Here is a 20,540-nt window from a genome sequence, read left to right on the forward strand (position 1 = left end):
AAAGTGATGAAGGAGAAAAACCTGCAACCAAGACTACTCTACCCAGCAAGGATCTCATTCAGATTTGATGGAGAAATTAAAACCTTTACAGACAAGCAAAAGCTGAGAGAGTTCAGCATGACCAAACCAGCTCTACAACAAATGCTAAAGGAACTTCTCTAGGCAAGAAACACAAGAGAAGGAAAAGACCTATAATAATGAACCCAAAACAATTTAGAAAATGGGAATAGGAACATACATATAGATAATTACCTTAAATGTAAATGGACTAAATGCTCCCACCAAAAGATACAGATTGGCTGAATGGATACAAAAACAAGACCCTTATATATGCTGTCTACAAGAGACCCACTTCAGACCTAGGGACACATACAGACTGAAAGTAAGGGGATGGAAAAAGATATTCCATGCAAATGGAAACCAAAAGAAAGCTGGAGTAGCAATTCTCATATCAGACAAAATAGACTTTAAAATAAGGACTATTAAAAGAGACAAGGACACTACATAATGATCAAGGGATCGATCCAAGAAGAAGATATAACAATTGTAAATATTTATGCACCCAACATAGGAGCACCTCAATACATAAGGCAAATACTAACAACCATAAAAGGGGAAATCGACAGTAACACATTCATAATAGGGGACTTTAATACCCCACTTTCACCAGAGGACCGATCATCCAAAATGAAAATAAATAAGGAGACACAAGCTTTAAATGATACATTAGACAAGATGGACTTAATTGATATTTATAGGAAATTCCATCCAAGAACAACAGAATACACATTTTTCTCAAGTGCTCATGGAACATTCTCCAGGATAGATCATATCTTGGGTCACAAATCAAGCCTTGGTAAATTTAAGAAAATTGAAATTGTATCAAGTATCTTTTCTGACCACAACGCCATGAGACTAGATATCAATTACAGGAAAAGATCTGTACAAAATACAAACACATGGAGGCTAAACAATACACTACTTAACAATGAAGTGATCACTGAAGAAATCAAAGAGGAAATAAAAAATACCTAGAAACAAATGACAATGGAGACACAACGACCCAAAACCCATGGGATGCAGCAAAAGCAGTTCTAAGGGGGAAGTTTATAGCAATACAAACCCACATTAAGAAGCAGGAAACATCTCAAATAAACAACCTAACCTTGCACCTCAAGCAATTAGAGAAAGAAGAACAAAAAAACCCCAAAGCTAGCAGAAGGAAAGAAATCATAAAAATCAGATCAGAAACAAATGAAAAAGAAATGAAGGAAACAATAGCAAAGATCAATAAAACTAAAAGCTGGTTCTTTGAGAAGATAAACAAAATTGATAAACCACTAGCCAGACTCATCAAGAAAAACAGGGAGAAGACTCAAATCAATAGAATTAGAAATGAAAAAGGAAAAGTAACAACTGACACTGCAGAAATAAAAAAGATCATGAGATATTACTACAAGCAACTCTAAGCCAATAAAATGGACAATCTGGAAGAAATGGACAAATTCTTAGAAGTGCACATCCTGCCAAGACTGAATCAGGAAGAAATAGAAAATATGAAAGGCCAATCACAAGCACTGAAATTGAAACTGTAATTAAAAATCTTCCAACAAACAAAAGCCCAGGACCAGATGGCTTCACAGACGAATTCTATCAAACATTTAGAGAAGAGCTAATACCTATCCTTCTCAAACTCTTCCAAAATATAGCAGAGGGAGGAATGCTCCCAAATTCCTTCTATGAGGCCACCATCACCTTGATACCAAAAGCAGACAAGGATGTCACAAAGAAAGAAAACTACAGGCCAATATCACTGATGAACATAGATGCAAAAATCCTCAACAAAATGCTAGCAGACAGAATCCAGCAGCACATTAAAAGGATCATACACCATGATCAAGTGGGGTTTACTCCAGGAATGCAAGGATTCTTCAATATACGCAAATCTATCAATGTGATAAACCATATTAACAAATTGAAGGAGAAAAACCATATGATCATCTCAATAGATGCAGAGAAGGCTTTGACAAAATTCAACACCCATTTATGATAAAAACCCTGCATAAAGTAGGCATAGAGGGAACTTTCCTCAACATAATAAAGGCCATATATGACAAGCCCACAGCAAACATCATCCTCAATGGTGAAAAACTGAAAGCATTTCCACAAAGATCAGGAACAAGACAAGGTTGCCCACTCTCACCACTCTTATTCAACATAGTTTTGGAAGTTTTAGCCACAGCAATCAGAGAAGAAAAGGAAATAAAAGGAATCCAAATCGGAAAAGAAGAAGTAAAGCTGTCACTGTTTGCAGATGACATGACACTATACATAGAGAATCCTAAAGATGCTACCAGAAAACTACTAGAGCTAATCAATGAATTTGGTAAAGTAGCAGAATAGAAAATCAATGCACAGAAATCTCTGGCATTCCTATATACTTATGATGAAAAATCTGAAAGTGAAATCAAGAAAACACTCCCATTTACCATTGCAACAAAAAGAATAAAATATCTAGGAATAAACCTACCTAAGGAGACAAAAGACCCGTATGCAGAAAATTATAAGACACTGATGAAAGAAATCAAAGATGATACAAATAGATGGAGAGATATACCATGTTCTTGGATTAGAAGAATCAACATTGTGAAAATGACTCTACTACCCAAAGCAATCTACAGATTCAATGCAATCCCTATCAAACTACCAATGGAATTTTACTCAGAACTGGAACAAAAAATTTCACAATTTGTATGGAAACACAAAAGACCCCGAATAGCCAAAACAATCTTGAGAAAGGAAAACAGAGCTGGAGGAATCAGGCTCTCTGACTTCAGACTATACTACAAAGCTACAGTAATCAAGACAGTATGGTAGTGGCACAAAAATAGAAATATAGATCAATGGAACAGGATAGAAAGCCCAGAGATAAACCCCCGCACATACTGTCACCTTATCTTTGATAAGGGAGGCAAGAGTATACAATGGAGAAAAGACATCCTCTTCAGTAAGTGGTGCTGGGCAAACTGGACAGCTACATGTAAAAGAATGAAATTAGAACACTTCCTAACACCATACACAAAAATAAACTCAAAATGGATTAAAGACCTAAATGTAAGGACAGACACTATAAAACTCTTAGAGGAAAACATAGGCAAAACACTGTATGACATAAATCACAGCAAGATCCTTTTTGACCCACCTCCTAAAGAAATGGAAATAAAACCAAAAATAAACAAATGGGACCTAATGAAACTTAAACTTTTACACAGCAAAGGAAACAATAAACAAGACCAAAAGACAACCCTCAGAATGGGAGAAAATATTTGCAAATGTAACAACTGACAAAGGATTAATCTCCAAAATTTACAAGCTGCTCATGCAGCTCAATATCAAAAAAAAAAAAAAAAACCCAATCCAAAAATGGGCAGAAGACTTAAATAGACAGTTCTCCAAAAAGATACACAGATTGCCAACAAACAAATGAAAAGATCTTCAACATCACTAATCATTAGAGAAATGCAAATCAAAACTACAATGAGGTATCACCTACACCAGTCAGAATGGCCATCATCAAAAAATCTACAAACAATAAATGCTGGAGAGGTTGTGGAGAAAAGGGAACCCTCTTGCACTGTTGGTTGGAACGTTATTTGGTACAGCCACTATGGAGAACAGTATGTAGGTTCCTTAAAAAACTGAAAATAGATCAACCATATGACCCAGCAATCCTACTACTGGGCATATACACTGAGAAAACCATAATTCAAAAAGAGTCATGTACCACAATGTTCATTCAGCACTATTTACAATAGCCCAGAGACGGAAACAACCTAAGTGTGTCCATCAATAGATGAATGGATAAAGAAGATGTGGCACATATATACAATGGAATATTACTCAGCCATAAAAAGAAATGAAATTGAGTTATTTGTAGTGAGGTGGATGGACATAGAGTCTGTCATACATAGTGAAATAAGTCAGAAAGGGAAAAAGAAATAGTGTATGCTAACATGTATATATGGAATCTAAAAAAAAATGGTTCTGATAAACTTAGGTGCAGGACAGGAATAAAGATGCAGACATAGAGAATGGAATTGAGGACACGGGGAGTGGGAAGGGTAAGCTTGGACGAAGTGAGAGAGTGGAATGGACATATATACACGACCAAATGTAAAATAGCTAGCTAGTGGGAAGCAGCTGCATGGCACAGGGAGCTCCATGCTTTGCGACCATCTAGATGGGTGGGATAAGGAGGGTGGGAGGGAGATGCAAGAGGGAGGGGATATGCGGATATATGTATGCATATAGCAGATTCAATTTGTTATACAGCAGAAACTAACACAACACTGTAAGGCAATTATACTCCAATAAAGATGTTTAAAAAACAACAACAACAGGGGCTTCCCTGGTGGCGCAGTGGTTGAGAGTCCGCCTGCCGATGCAGGGGACGCGGGTTCGTGCCCCGGTCCGGGAAGATTCCACATGGCTCGGAGCGGCTGGGCCCATGAGCCATGGCCGCAGAGCCTGCGCGTCTGGAGCCTGTGCTCCGCAGCGGGAGGGGCCGCAACAGTGAGAGGCCCGCATACCGCAAACAAAACAAAAGAAAAGAAAACAAAAACCAGATCCCTCAAAACTTCTTCCAATAATTAATCAATATCCTATAAATAAAGAAGCACTTCAAGGCATAAAACCCGTAATAGAAAATTACAAGGCTCAAAGCCTCATTATCCGTTGTCCCTATAACATAGCTGTTTTATTGGTAAGAAAACTTAAGGGCTGAGGGTGGAGGTTTGTCCAGGACCTCTGAAATAGGGTGGGACCTGGGACCTGGGACCCTTTGCTGTAGTGCTTACACCTGGGCAAAGGTCTCCTAGTCTCCTTGAGCAAAAAAATACAAAGAAACTCTAAGGGATTAAAAATAACTGCTTACATGTGCAGTTGGTACAAATTATGAACAACAAGATACAAAAAGACCAAAAACCCAACTGCCACTTCTGAGGTGTCACGATCAAAAGCAGGTCCTCTGCATGATCCCTGCACACAGCAGCACCAAGTGGGGGGGCAGACCACCTAAGCCACCCCTCCAGTCCGACCCATGTATCTCCCACTAGGCTCACCCCATTTAAGGGACCAGCTCGCCCCTTCCCCCCCCCCCCCCAGCTTAGGGAGCGAGCAAGGGACCCTGTTACTTGTTTTTGCTCCCTCCTGCTGCAGCATGAGTCCCAATAAAGCTTATCTGAACTTCTCATCTGGCCTTTTATCAATTTCTATGGATTAAGGAGGCCAAGAACCCTGGTCAGTAACACCTCTGAGCAATACACAACATTGTTATCTCTGGGTACCCTGTTGCTCCTAATCCTGGTACATTACTAACATCCATTCCAACTGGAAGTCAGTTCTTTACTGAAATTGATTTATGCAGTACATTCTTTAGTATTCTAGATGATGAAGCTGGCCAATACCCTTTTTTTTTTTTTAAAGCCAGCCACTTTTATTATCATTCTTATATTTTATAGGACAAAAAGAAAAAAAGAGGAATGTAGGTTTGTCCTGGTTGCTCTATTTACACCCGGGGCAGGCTCTCCGCGACATCAGGCACAGCAGCTTTTCCGAGGCCCCTTTGCAGATGCAGCCCTGGGCACACTTGGCACAGCCCGGAGGGCAGCAGGAGCAGCAGCTCTTCTTGCAGGAGGTGCATTTGCACTCTTTGCATTTGCAGGAGCCGGCACACGTGCAGGATCCACCCGCGGTGCAGGAGCAGTTGGGATCCATGGCGAGAGAAAGCGGAGGCTGGGGTCCGGAGACTGCGGCACGAAGTATGGCAAGGACGTCGAGGGGGCGTGGCCAATACCCTTTTGCCTTCACTTAGGAAGAAAATAATTCACCCGGGCAGTAGTACCTCAGGATTTTGCTGAATCCTTTTTATTTCTCACAAATCCTGAAGGCTGATCTGAATGATATAAAATTCCCTAGAGTTTCTACTTTGTTGCAGTATGTAGATGACTTGCTTCTTTGCTTTCCTTCTCAAGCCTCCTCACAGGAAGACAGCATTCACTTGTTACAGCTTTTAGCCTTAAGGGGACATAAGGTCACCAAAAAAACATTGCAGTTTGCCAAACCCAGGTTCCACTTTTAGGGCAGCTTAGAACAGGGGCTACACCCAGATCCAGATAGACTTCATGCTGTCCTAAGTTTCCCCAAACCCAAAACTAAGCACCAACTTCGAGGTTTTCTCAGGCTAGTTGGTGATCGCCAAAACTGGATTCCAAATTTCTCTCTTACGGCCAAACCTCTCAACAATAACAACCCGAACTCAATTTTATGGGAAGAACCGGATGACATAGCTTTCAAGGCCTTAAAAGAGAGTTTGATGAACCCACCTGCTCTTGGGCATCCCAATTATCAGATTCCCCTTTTCCTTTTGTATATGAAAAGGAAGGTAATGCCCTTGCAGTACTGACCCAAAAACACGGGGACCACCATCAACCCATAGTATATTATAGTCAGCAACTGGACCCTGTGGCACAAGGATACCCGCCTTGCTTTAGAGCCATTATAGCTACTGCTCTTTTGGTGAAGGCTACTGAGAAAATTATAGTATACCCTTTAACCATTTTTGTACCTCATGCAGCAGAATCCCTTCGGAATTCTCATCATGCCCAACACTTCTCATCAAGCCACCTCACCTCCTATGAAGTATTTTTGTTACCTGTCCCTCACATAATTCTTTTACGTTGTAATAACCTTAACCTGGCTACTTTTCATCCCTCCATCACTGCTTAATTCCCTTATGACTGTTTAACGCTGATGGACCACTTCCTGACTCCTTGAAATGACCTACAGAAAATCCTTGGGTAAAGGTGACTTTTCATGGTTCACTGGTGGTTCTTATTTAAAAGGTAACAATGGCAAATACTCTGCTGAGGATGCTATTACAACTTATTTTAATGTTGTTGAGTCAGCATCTTTACCTATGGCTACTTCAACCCAACAGGATGAATTGTACTCTTACATGGGCTTGTACTTTAGCCTAGGACAAAACTGCCAATATTTATACTGATATGCTTTCAGAGTAGCTCATGATTTTGAAATAATGTGGAAGAAATGTGTCTTCCTTACTTCCAGAGGAAATGAAATTTAAACTGGCCCCTATGTTCAGGAATTATTAAATGTAATACTGCTACCGGCCACTTAGATTCCAGGGCATTCTAAACTTGACTCTCTGGAAACCAGGGGAAATAACCTTGCTGACATTTCCACAAGGAATGCTGCCCTTAAAGGGACCAACAGTAGCCAAACCTCTGTCACGGTCCAAAGGGATATTTCCCCAAATGATAGTTTAGAAAAACTGGCTAGAGAAGCCCAACAACCGGCCTCAGGAAAGGAAAAACAACAATTGGAAATTGTTGGAAATTCAACAATTTATGGTTTGATAAAAGAGAAACCTCTGGTTTGAACCAAATAACAACCCAGTCCCACCTAAGGCTCTAAAATTCTCACTCCTCACCACTGTGCATGCATTCAACCACTGGCCTACTGACAAAATGACAGCCTTCATGAATCAATACTGGTGGGGAAACATAAATGAGGCTACAAAAGGTGCCTGCCTCACTTGTCTCACCTAAAATCCAACCCAGAGAAACTGTTCATACTGCTCCCAGACATTTTAAATTGCCTAATGGACCATTCAAGTTCTGGCAAATGGATTTCATACAACTTCCTCTGTTTCATGGATGTAAATATGTTTTAGTGTTGGTCTGTATGTTTTCACACTGAACTGAAGCCTTCCCTTGCAGACAGGCTACCGCCTCCTCTGTGGCTAAAGTCCTTTTGTAAAAGAATATCCCTACCTGGGGAACTTCTCTCAAACTTCATAGGGATCAAGAAACCCATTTTACTGGCCAGGTGCTTCAGCACATCTGTACTCTTTGGCTTGTCTTATAGCACTTTCACTGTGATTACCATCCTCAATCTTCTGGTTTAGTTGAATGCAATAATGGCATTATAGGACTCAACTGGCAAAATTTTTAGAGGCCCTCCATACACCTTGGCCAACAGCATTCATGTTGGTCGTTCTAAATCTCAGATCCACCCTTTCGGAACTCAAACTCTCACCCTTTGAGGTGGTCACAGGACACCCAATGCACTAGGCTCCTGCTTCTTTTGACCCACAACTGATAAAAGGAGAGGTCCTCCAACATTGCAAAGCCCTAATTGCTTCTATTAAAAATAACCAAAAACAAAAACCAAAAAAAAAACCATGTTGGGCTTCCCTGGTGGTACAGTGGTTGAGGGTCTGCCTGCCGATGCAGGGGACATGGGTTCATGCTCCGGTCCGGGAAGATCCCACATGCCTCAGAGTGGCTGGCCCCGTGAGCCATGGCCACTGAACCTGCGCGTCCAGATCCTGTGCTCCACAACGGGAGAGGCCACAACAGTGAGAGGCCTGTGTACCGCAAAAAAACCCCAAAAAACAAAAAACAACCATGTTTTGGGTAGAGCAATCTTTTCTCAGTGTGCTCTCAAGAGACAAAGACTTTAAGCATCACACATTGCAACCTGGAGATTTTGTCTATTGAAATAGACACCTCCAGAATAAATGCTCTTCACTCTTGCTGAAAAGGCCCCATGAAATACTGTTAACCAACCCTTGTGCCACAAAACTCCAAGGAAGACTCTCTTTGGATTCTCATGACACACCCAAAGAAAGCACCAAACCCTGACTGAGCCTGCACATCACCTGGTGACCTGAAAGTAAAGATTTCCCAGAATTGGAGCAGATGACATCTGACGACACAGCTTTTGCAAGATAGCTGGACCAGGTCTGTTGGAAGTTTGTCACCAAATGTTTGATGATGACATAACACCATCATGTGATCTCCAGTGTCCTTGGTCTTGATAACATATGGGCTTTAGATAAAAAGTGCCTGAGAGTTCTCCCTCCCACCATTCCTTGTTACTTGAGTGTGACCTCAGTAGGTTTCCAATCTGTGTACTTTCCTTCTGATGTGAGAAACCACACCCAGGAAAGGTCTTTCCTGACTTGGAGGGACAAAAAAGCTGCTGAAACTAGAAAACCTGACTCCTGATCAGTGATACTTTCAGAGAAAGGTCTTGAACAAAAGGGAAAAATATGAAAACTGATATATAGAAACCTCAATTAAATAGAGTTGAGAGACCAGAGTGGTGGCTCTGGTGCCCTGCAAAGATAGCTGAGACCAACAAGAAGAAAGACTCTTCTTTCCCAGCAAGGACTCAGTCCATGAAAAGCTATGGACTCTGTTTACTACAGCCCTCCTGAATTCCTCTTCCTCTCTGTAAAAGTGTTCTCCTTCCCCCAGTGTGCTGGGACTTGCATGTAGCTCACCATGGTTGTAGACCCCAAAGCTGCAATTCTCTGCTGATCCAGAATAAACTCATCTTGGTTGGAGAAATATCTGGCAATCTAGTTATTTCAGGTCAACAGAATACACTGCTTTTGTAATAAAGAAACAATAGAAAGCCTGCCAGATTTGACAATATTTTTAGATAATTCTGTTTTAAATGGATTATATATATTATATATATATTATATATATATAATTGGTAATCTAACTTTTCAATTAACAATATATTGTAGATAGGCTCCTAGGTCAACAAACACATTACTATACTATCACTTACAAATATTTACCTAAACAACCCAACCAGCGTCACATTTCAACTGTACAATAACCACAATAACTGAAAATGAATTAAATAAAATACCAAATACACAGGGAATAAAAGGAAAATATTTTAAATAGGTTAGAATGTTTATATGTCCAAAAACAATGTAAAAATTCCTGAAAATTAGCAATAAATTTTAAAAATCAGTGATGAAAAATAATTATTCATAGTAATTTCTTTATTTTGATTATATTATCACCACAACCAATTTACTTTTGATCAAATTCTTTCCAAATTGCCTGAAGCCCAACTGTGTATGGAACTCCAGGATTTGTAGTGAGGGTGATCATGGGGAAGGAGAATGGGAAGAGAAGAAAGATTGGAAAATATTTTGGGGGCATTTAGAATTTTAATTTGCTCCATCAGTCCTGAAGTAAAAATATATATTTGAGTCAAAAATGCTACACTGAAATTGCACTTTAAAAAAGAAATTGGGATTCCTCCTTATCAGATTAATTCATGCAACTTTCCTAAGACATGGAAGGTTTGGAATGAGAAGATTCTTTTGTGGAATATCTATAAGTCTGATTTAAATTGTTAGAACTATGAATAAATAGGAAATAAATTTAGAAAAAAAGACTTAAAGAATTTTTCAGTATGTGAAAAATTATTAAATGGTAAGTAGTGACCAGCTGCTTTGCATGGCCACTAAAATCCAAAACAAATGTCAAGTTATAAGAGAAGGACTTCATTTGACATAGGAACACTTTTGGTTTTTTGTCTTTCTTGGTAAAGAAATTTTTATAGGCACAAAATGAAAAGAATTTATAAATCACTTTTCTAAAAGATGTTTTCCCCTTAACCTGTCATGAAGATGGTGAAAAATAAACCAAATAAGCATTTATTAGGTCTTGGCTTCAAGAAAGGAAAACAAATTAAATGGTCTTTTTCAGGTTCCTCTAATCCTAATGCTTTATGGATGCTATTAAGAGGCCTATAATGGAAACAAATTAAATATAAATACAGTGAGGAGTGTGGGCAATTAAACAAATGGACCATGGGAGGTGTGATGATCAAGGCGGCAGGTTAGGAGCATGCTGGGCTCACCTCCACTCATGAACACATCCAAACAACAACTCTTGCTGAAATCAACCTGGGGAAGAGCAGAACAGCTCTTCTGCAACCAAGGCTGTAAAGAAAGATCCACACGGAGTCCGGTAGGAAGGGAGAATGATGTGGTCGGGACCTTCACCCTTAGCAGGGACACAGGAGAGGAGGGGACATCACAGGCTCAAGGATCTTCCCTGGGGAGCGAGGGATTCCGGCCCCACATTGGACAGCCCAGCCCTGGGATACAACACTGGAAGACAAGCCCCTTAGCTGGTTTGAAACCCAGTGGGGCTTACCAAAGGGCTATAAGAAACTGGGCCTCTGCTGTTGAAGAGCACACAGACTTGCTTGCTCCCAGTCAAAGTGTGGAGGCAGCACATTGAAAACTGCCAGGGGCTCTGACCAGCTAGCCAGGACTGCTGCATCACACCCCCCGCCCACCCCTCACCTGGCTCCTGCTCTAGCCCCTCTTGCTCCAGCACTGCTTCCCACTAAAGCAGAGGGTGCCACTAACTACGAGAGTGTGCACACTTGGAGGGAACAGAGCTGGCTTGGATCCAAGCCCTGCCTCTGACCAGGGTGTAGGCAGCCATTGCCAGCACATGTGTCCCTGTGCACTCTTGGGAGGGAGCAAACTCAGCTCAGTAGTGTGATACCAACCCCTCCAGCCACAACCCAGCCTCTAGCCAAGCAAGCACATCAGGGATAAAGTGAAATCAGAAAAGAAGTACAGCCTCAAGCCCTCAGGCCCTGAATCTATATCCCAAACCAAGGCTGAGACTGCCAGCACACCTGGAAGAAACCCAACTTCCTCAGGGCTTCTGTTCCAACCCCTGTGGCTCTGACCGCACCCTTGACAGGGTGGTGATGGCCACTGAGCAGAGGAGAAGCCCCAGCTTGCACCTGGCTCTGGCTCTAGCCCCTCCAACTCTGCCCCTACCTCCCACCAAGGTGGTAGCTGCCAGCGCACACTGGGAGAAGACGTGGCCTATGCTAATGTCAGACCCAGCTCTCCCACCAAAGCCACTGGGCACACACAGACTTCATAGGGACAGTCCCACACAAGGACACACTTTCAAGATCAGAGTAGGTAACTGTTTCACCTAATTTTACAGAGACAGAGGAAGTCAAACAAAATGAGAAGACAGAGAAGAATACATTTCAAAAGAAATAACAAGAAAAAACCCTGAAAAGAAAATCTTAATGAAACAGAGGTAAATAATTTACCTGATAAAGAGTTCAAAGCAATAGTAATGAAAATGCTAACTGAACTTGGGGAAAAAAAGAATACAAGAACACAGTGAGAATTTTAATAAAGAACTAGAAAATATTAAAAAAAAAGAACTGAAGAATACAATAACTGGTATGAAAAGTACAGTAGAGGGAATTAACAGCAGATGAGGTGATACAGAAGAGCATATTAGTGATCTGGGAGATAGAATAATGGAAATTACCCAACCAGAACACCAAAAAAAAAAAATTTAAAAAAAATGAGGCTAGTTTAAGGGAGCTCTACGTCAACATCATGCATACTAACATCCATATAATATGGGTCCCAGAAGGAGAAGAGAGAGAGAAAGGGGTACAAAATGTATTTGATGAAATCATGACTCAAAAATTTCCTGACACCAAAGAAGGAAACAGATATTCAGGTATAGGAAGCACAGAGGGTCCCAAGCAAGATGAACACAATGAGACTCCCACCAAGACCTATCATAATTAAAATGGCAAAAGTTAAAGAGAGGATTCTAAAAGCAGCAAGAGAAAAACAAAGAGTCAAAACAGTTACAGGGAACTCCCATAAGGCTTTCAGCTGATCTTTCTGCAGAAACATTGCAGGCCAGAAGGGAGTGGTATGATATATTCAAAGTACTGAAAGGGAAAAAAAAACCTACCACTTAGGATACTCTACCCAGCAAGGCTGTCATTCACAATTGAAGAAGGGATAAAGGGCTTCTCAGACAAATAAAAACTAAAGGAGTTCATCATTACCAAACCAATCTTTCAAGAAGTGTTAAAGGGTCTTCTTTCAGTGAAAAAGAAAAGGTTACTACAAGAAGGAAGAAATTATAGGAAGGGGAAAATCCTTCTGGTAAAGGCTGTGGGTCAACCATTAAATAAGATTAATAGGTTAAAAGATTAAAACACAAAAATTGTAAAATCAACTATAACTACATGAATATTTAGGATAGCCACGATGATTTAAAATATGACACCTGGGGCTTCCCTGGTGGCGCGGTGGTTGAGAGTCCACCTGCTGATGCAGGGGTTCATGCCCCGGTCCAGGAAGATCCCACATGCCGCGGAGTGGCTGGGCCCGTGAGCCATGGCCACTGAGCCTGCATGTCCAGAGCCTGTGCCACAACAGGCCACAACAGAGGCCACAACAGTGAGAGGCCCGCGTACTGCAAACAAAACAAAACAAAACATGACACCAAAAACACAAGGCTTGGGGAAGGGAGTAAAAAATGTAGAGCTTTTAGAGAATGTATTTGAATTTAAATGACTATCAATTTAAAACAAGTAGATACAGGTCAACATATATGACCTGCATAGTAACCACAAATCAAACCTATAATAGGTATACAAACACTAGAGAGGAATACAAACTTAACACTAATGAGGGTCATCAAAGCATAAGGTAAGAGACTAAAAGAAAATGAAAAGAACAGAGAAGAACTACAAAAAAAAACCCCAGAAAACAAATAACAAAATGGCAATAAGTACATACCTATCAATAATCACTTGGACTAAATGCCCCAAACCAAATACATAGAGTGGCTGAGTGGATAGAAAAAAAAAAAGACCCATCTATATGCTGCCTACAAGAGACTCACTTCATAGCTAAAGACACACACAGACTGAAAGTGAGGGGATGGAAAAAGATACTCCATGTGAAACAAAAGGAAAACTGTGGTAGCAATACTCATATCTGACAATATAGACTTTAAAACAAAGTCTATAATAAAAAACAAAGAAGCACATTATATAACGATAAAGGATTGATACAAGAAGAGATAGAACATTCGTAAACATATACGCATCTAGTACGGAGCACCTAAATAACTAAAGCAAGTATTAACGGATATAAAAGGATAAACTGACAGTAATACAATAATATTAAGGGACTTTAACACCCCACTTACATCAATGGACAGATTTTCTGAACAGAAAATCAATAAGGAAACACTGGCCTTAAATAACACATTAGACCAGTTGGATTTAATAGACATTACAGGACATTGCATCTAAAAAAGGCAAAATACACATTCTTTTCAAGTGCACATAATATTTTCTCCAGGATAGGTCACATTCTAGGCTACAAAACAAGTCTCAAGAAATTTAAGAGGATACAAATTATATCAAGCATCTTTTCCAACCACAATGGCATGAAACTAGAAAGCAATTACAGGAAAAAAAGGGGGAAAACAAACATGGGGAGACTAAACAACATGCTATGAAAAAAACTAATGGGTCAATGAAGAATTCAAAGACAAAATCAGAAAATACCTTGAAACAAATGAAAATAAAAGCACAACTTTCCAAAATCTATGGGAAAAAGCAAAAGAAGTTCTCAGAGGGAAGTTTATAATGATACAGGCCTACCTCGAGAAACAAGAAAAATCTCTCAAATAAACATCTTAACCTTAGAAAAAGAAGAACAAACTAAGTCCAAAGTCAGCAGAGGAAGGAGATCATAAAAAGATCAGAGTGGGAATAAATAAAATTGAGAAAAACAAAAAAAAAAATAGAATAAATCTATGAAACCAAGGGCTAGTTTTTTTTTAACAGGAAAACAAAATTGGTAAGCCTTTAGCAATGCTTATTAAGAACAAAATTGCAAGGACCCAAATAAGCAGAATAAGAAATGAAAGAGGAGAAATAACCAATACCATAGCGATACAAAAAAATCATAAGAGAATACTACAAACGGTTATATGCCAACAAATTGGACAATCTAGAAGAAATGGACAAATTTCTAGAAAAATACACATGCCAAGACTGAATCAGGAAGAAACAGACAATCTGAACAAGACCAATCACTAGTAGTGAAACTAAATTTGGAACAACAACAAAATGCCCAGCAAACGGAAGTCCAAGACCAAACAGCTCAGGGAAATTCTACCAAGCATATAAAGAAGAGTTAATACCTATCCTTCTCAAAGTATCCAAAAAAACTTAAGAGGAGGAAATACTCCCAAATTCATTCTACAAGGCTACGATTATCCTGATACCAAAACAAGACAGACATTACAGAAAAAAGAAAATTACAACCCAATATCTCTGATTAATAAAGGTGCAATAATCCTCAACAAAATGTTAGCAAACCAAATTCAACAATATATAAAAAGGATAATTCACTGTGATCCAGTGGGATTTATAGCAGGGATGCTATGATGGTTCAATATCCACAAATCAATCAATGTGATACACCACAATAACAAAAAGAAGGGTAAAAATCACATGCTCATCTCAATAGATGCAGAAAAGCATTGGACAAAATTCAACACCCATTCATGATAAAAACTCTCAAAAAAGTTGATATAGAGGGAACATACCACAACAAAAAAGCCATTTGTTACAAACCCACAGCTAACATCATGCACAATGGTGAAAAACTAAAACAAGACAAGTATGCCCACTCTCACCATTTCTATTTCAAGACAAATATGCCCACTCTCACCATTTCTATTTAACATAATATTGGATATCCTAGTTACAGCAATTAGACAAGAAAAAGAAATAAAAGGAATCCAAATTGGAAGGGAAGAAGTAAAACTGTCACTATTTTCAGATGACATGTATAGAAAACCCTGAAGTCTCCACCAGAAAACTATAAGAGCTAATAAATGAATTCACTGAAGTTGCAAGATACAAGATTAATATACAGAAATCTGTTGCTTTTCTAAACATTAATAATGAACTATCATAAAGAGAAAGCAAGCAAATAATGTCACTTAAAATTGCATCAAAAAGAATAAAATACCTACAAATAAACTTAACCAAGGAAGTGAAAGACCCATACTCTGAAAACTATAAGACACTGATTAAGGAATTGAATAAATAAATGGAAAGATATCACATGTTCATGGATTGGAAGGATTAAAAAATTTTAAATGTTCATTCTACTCAAGGCAATCTACAGATTTAATGCAGTAACTATCAAAATACCAATGACATTTTTCACAGAACTAGAACAAATAATGCTAAAATTTGTATGGAACCACAAAAGACCCCAAAGAGCCAAAGCAATCTTGAAAAAAAAGAACAAAGCTGGAGGTATCACACTTGCTGACCTCAGACTATACTACAAAGCTACAGTAATCAAAACACTATGGGGCTTCCCTGATGGCACAGTGGTTGACAGTCCGTCTGCTGATGCAGAGGACATGGGTTCGTGCCCCAGTCCGGGAGGATCTCACATGCCGCGGAGTGGCTGGGCCCGTGAGCCATGGCCACTGAGCCTGCGCGTCCAGAGCCTGTGCTCCACAATGGGAGAGGCCACAACAGTGAGAGGCCCGTGTACTGCAAAAACAAAAACAAAAACAAAACAAAAAAAACCACTATGATACTGGCACAAAACAGATACATAGACCAATGGAACAGAATAGAGAGCCCAGAAATGAAACAATGCACATATGGCCAATTAACCTATGAAAAAGGAGACAAGAATATACAATGGGGAAAAGACAGGCTCTTCAATAAGTGGTGTTGGGAAAACAGTTACATGTGAAAGAATAAAATTAGAACATTTTCTCACACTATATACAAAAGTAAACTGAAAATGGATTAAAGATCTAAATGTAAGACCAGAAACCATAAAACTCCTAGAAGAAAACATAGCCAGTGCCCTCTTTGACATAAGTCTCAGCAATATCTTTCTGGATCTGTCACCTCAGGCAAGGGAACAATAGCAAAAATAAACAAATGGACCTAATTAAACTTAAAAGCTTTAGCACAGTGAAGAAAATAATCAACAAATTGAAAAGTTAACCTACTGAATGGGAGAATATGTTTGTAAACGATGCATCTGATAAGGGCTTAATATCCAAAATATATAAAGAGCTAATATAACTCAATATCAACAAAACACACAACTTGATCAAAAAATGGGCAGAATCTAGATAGACATTTCTCCAAAGAAGACATATGGATAGCCAAAAGTCACATGAAAAAATCCTCAATATTGCTAATTATTAGAGAAATGCAAATCAAAACTACCATGAGATATCACTTCACACCAGTCGGAATGGCCATGATGAAAAAGTCTACAAATAATAAATGCTGGAGAGGGTGTGGAGAAAAGAGAACCCTCCTACACTGTTGATGGGAATGTAAATTGGTGCAGTCACTATGGAGAACAGTATGGAGGTTCCTTAAAAAACTAAACATAGAGCTACCATATGATTCTGCAATCCTACTTCTGGGCATATATCCAAGAGAAAACCATAATTCAAAAAGATACATGCACCTCAATATTCATTGCAGTACTATTTACAATAGCCAAGACATGGAAGCAACCAAAGTGCCCATCAACAGAGGAATGCATAAAGATGTGATATATAAATATATATAGATATATATAAAGATATAGATATAATGCAATATTACTCAGCCATAAAAAGAATGAAATAATGCCATTTGCAGCAACATGGATGGACATAGAGATTATCATACTAATGAAGTCAGACAGAGAAAAACAAGTATCATATGATAGCACTCATATGTGGAATCTAAAAAAATGATACAAATGAATTTATTTACAAAAAAGAAACAGACTCACAGACATAGAAAACAAACTTATGGTTACCAAAGGGGAAAGCAGGGAAGTGATAAATTAGGAATTTGGGAGTAACATATACACACTAAAATAGGTAAACAATAAGGACCTATTGTATAACACAGGGAACTATACTCAATATTTTTTAATAACCTATATGGAAAAAAATCTGAAAAAGAATATACGTATATATAACTGAATCACTTTGCTGTATACCTGAAACTAACAACAACATTGTAAATCAACTATATTTTGATAAAAAATAAATTTTAAATAGATGTATTTAGAGTTCAATTTGTGCAATTAAATCCTGAGTTCACTCAAAATTCCCTCCAAAGCAGATACTGTAATAAAACAATTCGGTGGGGGAGGGGCAGTTATTGAGTGCAGGGAAGGGTGCTATTATTCAGGTAAATCTTACCCCACCGGACAGAGAAGCCATAAACAGAAGCAATTACAAGTGAAAGTATTCTCACATCCCACCCATCAAGGCATGATTATGGAAAGCTCTGTTCCTCTCATTCCCTGCCTTTGCATGCTTAGCACTTTTTTCCCTTTCACACTCCTCAGCTGCTTGGGCCTGGCAGGTAGAAAAATCCTAGTCCCTACTAGTACCAAGGCAGCCTCACAGGGAGCAAATATAGAGATGGAGAGGGAGAAGGAGCTATATGTATACACAGCATAAGTAATTCTTCTCTACTGTGACTATTAAGAAATTAATCTGATTATTAGGCACAATACAATCTATATATTCAAATGAGCACTATCCTTTCACATTTCAGACTAACAGCAAACAATCACTATTGTCTAGTGAGTGCTTACCATATGCCAGCCAGGCACTGTTACAAGCACTCAACATGCATCACCACTTTTAATCTCACAATAATCCTAGAAGGTGGGCACTATTAATATCCCCAGATTACAGATGAGGAAACTGAGGCACAGAGAAGTCCAATAACTTTTAACCCTCAACAGCAGACCCAGGACTTAAACCCAGTATTATTCCAGAGCCTGTGCTTTTAATAATGACCCTACCAACCTGCCTGTCAATATTACATTCTTTTTCCAATTATGCTCTTATTCTTGAAAATTCCTCTTTAGCAATTTCCCTCAGGGCCAATATATCAGTCACAGAAGAATACTTGTCTAAGTAATTTATAACCATTCCACATTTTATTTTTTTTAAATGATAACATCTTACTTGAACTCATTATTCACTGTTCTAGTAACTATGGAAGATATAAAGATACAGCAAATAAATGGGAAAAAAATAAAATAGAACAGACCCTAGCACCAAGTATGTACTAACTGTTTCAAACTAAAAACATTTTCACTCGAGGCTTCATTGAGGCAAAAGTCAGAACAGTTCAAAAATATGTTGGTGCTAGGAAACCATCAATGAAGTTAAAAGACAACCTACAGAATGGGAGAAAATATTTGCAAATAATGCAACCAACAAAGGGTTAATAACCAAAATATACAAACAGCTCATATAACTCAATATCAAAACACAAACAACCCAAACAAAAATGGGCAGAAGTCTAAAATAGACAGTTTTCCAATGAAGACATACAGATAGTTAACAGGCCCATGAAAAGACATTCAACACTGCTAATTATTAGAGAAATGAAAATCAAAGCTGCATGAGGTACCACCTCACCCCAGTCTGAATGGTCATCATCAAAACGTCTACAATAATAAATGCTGGCGAGGGTATGGAGAAAGAGGAGCCCTCCTATACTATTGGTGGGAGTAAATTGGTGCAGCCACTGTGAAGACAGTATGGAGGATCCTTAAAAAACTGAAAATAGAACTATCATATGATCCAGCAATTTCATATCTGGTTATATATCTGGAAAAAAATGAGAACACTAATTTGAAAAAATACATGTACCCCAATGTTCATAGCAGCATTATTTACAATAGTGAAGACATGGAAACAATCCAAGTGTCCATCAACAGTGATTGGATAAAGAAGCTGCAGTATGTACAAGGGCATGAAACTAGAAATCTACCATGGGAAAAGAAATGAGAGAAAAAAATGATTACATGGAGACTAAACAACATGCTTCTAAAACACCAATGAGTCAACAAGGAAATCAAAAAGGAAATTTAAAAATACCTTGAGACAAATGACAATGAAAACACAACCACACAAAATCTATGGAATGCAGCAAAAGCAGTTCTTAGAGGCAAGTTCATAGCAATATGACTTTCCTTAAAAACAAGAAAAATCTCAAATAAAAAACCTAACCTACCACCTAAAAGAATTAGAAAAGGAACAACAACAACAAAAAGTCAGTATTAGGAAGGAAATAATAAAGATCAGGGAGAAAATAAATAAAATAGAGTTTAAAAAATAGAGAAGATCAATAAAACCAAGAGCTGGTTATTTGAAATGGTAAACAAAATTGACAAACCTCTGGCCACACTCACCGAGAAGAAAAGCGAGAGAACCCAAATAAACAAAAAAAGAAGGGAAAAAGGAGAAATCTCAATTGATACCACAGAAATGCAAAAAACCCTAAGAGATTGCTATGAACAACTATATGCCAACAAATTTGACAACCTAGAAGAAATGGACAAATTTCTAAAAACATAGCCCACCAAAACTGAATCAAGGAGAATCTAGTGAACAGACCAATCACTAGAAGTGAAAAAGAATCTGTAATTTAAAAACTCCCTACAAAACAAAACTTCAGGACCAGATGGCTTCACAGGTGAATTCTTCCAAACATACAAAGAACTTACACCAATTCTTCTCAAAATCTTGAGAAAGATTGAAGAGGAGGGAACACTCCCAAACACATTCTATGAATCCACCATCACCCTGATACCAAAACCAAACAAAGACACCACCAAGAAAGAAAATTACAGGCCAACATCTTTGATGAATATAGATGCAAAAATTCTCAATAAGATATTAGCAAACGGAATCCAACAACACATAAAGAAGATCATACACCGTGTCCAAGTGGGATTCATCCCAAGTTCACAA

At 38.6% G+C, this 20,540-nt stretch overlaps 1 protein-coding gene and 1 pseudogene across 1 annotated transcript in view; both read right to left on the reverse strand.

Annotated features, from left to right (window-relative positions):
• Positions 1-20,540, reverse strand: part of NEK10 (NIMA related kinase 10) — a 325,535-nt gene that overhangs the window by 185,753 nt on the left and 119,242 nt on the right. The window lies entirely within an intron of this gene.
• On the reverse strand, positions 5,468-5,851 carry LOC101334221 (metallothionein-1E pseudogene; annotated as a pseudogene).

This window comes from Tursiops truncatus, chromosome 10, assembly GCF_011762595.2.
Source record: "Tursiops truncatus isolate mTurTru1 chromosome 10, mTurTru1.mat.Y, whole genome shotgun sequence".
NCBI lineage: Eukaryota > Metazoa > Chordata > Mammalia > Artiodactyla > Delphinidae > Tursiops > Tursiops truncatus.